Here is a 1,474-nt window from a genome sequence, read left to right as displayed (position 1 = left end):
GGTAATATTCCCAAGCGTAATTTGACAATACAGTCTCTAAAACATTTTATATTCACAAAATCAAAGTATCTTTCATTTTCAAAGGTAAATTTAAATGTTCTATAGTAATTATACATATTTTTCTGCATTACGGAGCTTTCCCATTCTTGTACATAAATATCTGTTAGACGTTGTTTAAGCAAAGAAATAAAAGATTTTTCGCACCCAACCCCTTGTTGCAGCCAGACGTATCCAAACCCTAGGCTAAAGAGTGTATCTTTTATGCGAGAGACCCAACACTTTTTGCCATTGTTGTCTAGAGTAACTAGCATGGTATATGCCTGTTTGGGGAGACGTCTGTTATCCATTTTTATTACTTTTAACCAGTATCTGATACATCTGACTGCACTGTTGACATATAATGGGTAGCGACCTGTCTCTCCATACACAAACTTATTTGGTGTTTTCAGTGGTACATTAAGATATCTTTTAATTGCAAGTGTGTGGACTTTATCAATATTTTCCAGTCTTTGTAATCCCCATACTTCTGAAGCATACGATAGAACAGGCTGAATTTGGGTATCAAAAATTTTGAAGAAACATGCTTTAGTCATTTCACTTAACTTACTTACATACTTAACACAGTCGAAACAAGCTCGTTTGCCTTTGACAGCCAATGCATCTACCCCTTTGCAAACACTCATTTTTGTAGAAAAAATAAAACCCAAATAGTTGTACTCATTTACAACTTCTAGATCATTTCCATCAAAATTCCATTTCTCATATCTACTCAAAAAACCTCCCTTTCTAAAAACCATTACGTTTGTTTTGTCTTTGTTAATGTTCAAATGTAGGTCTTTACATGCACTGTTAAGAATATCAAGTTGATTCTGAAGACCTCGTGGTGTATCTGTAATGAGATCTATGTCATCTGCAAACAACAACAAGAACAGTGGGAGTACATTTGGAAGCAGTTGGATGCCATGAACACCATTAGCTTCTAAGGCAGTTGCAATGTCATTTATGAATATTGAAAATAAAACTGGACTAAGAATGCAACCTTGTCGCACTCCAACAGGACAACCAAAAAAATCTGTTAGCGTATTGCCCACTCTCACACAAGTGCACAAGAGGAGTTGTTGTGTTTAGCTTTCTGGAATTGGCATTCATCCTATTGTTCTGTTATCTCTCCTTTTCTTTTCAGTATTTGTATTAAGTTATGAGTGAGAGCAAGAGAGACTGAATGTGTACCCATGCTTGCATGCTTCTTAAGAGTGTGTGTGTGTGTGCGTGCATGCGTGTGTGTGCGTGCGTGCGTGCGCATGCAGGCTTGGATGTTTGTGTAATGCCCCTGTTTGAAATGGAGATACATTTGGTGATTACCTTTTACTAAATCATTGTATGTTTTTCTAGAATTAAAAAAAATTGTAGGCTTTGGTTTGAATTCTTCAGTTATTGATCTGATGATTTGCATCTTTTATGTTCACTCATTTGC

This window comes from Babylonia areolata, chromosome 5 (genome assembly GCF_041734735.1).
Source record: "Babylonia areolata isolate BAREFJ2019XMU chromosome 5, ASM4173473v1, whole genome shotgun sequence".
Lineage (NCBI taxonomy): Eukaryota > Metazoa > Mollusca > Gastropoda > Neogastropoda > Buccinidae > Babylonia > Babylonia areolata.
This window is presented reverse-complemented; position numbering follows the sequence as displayed.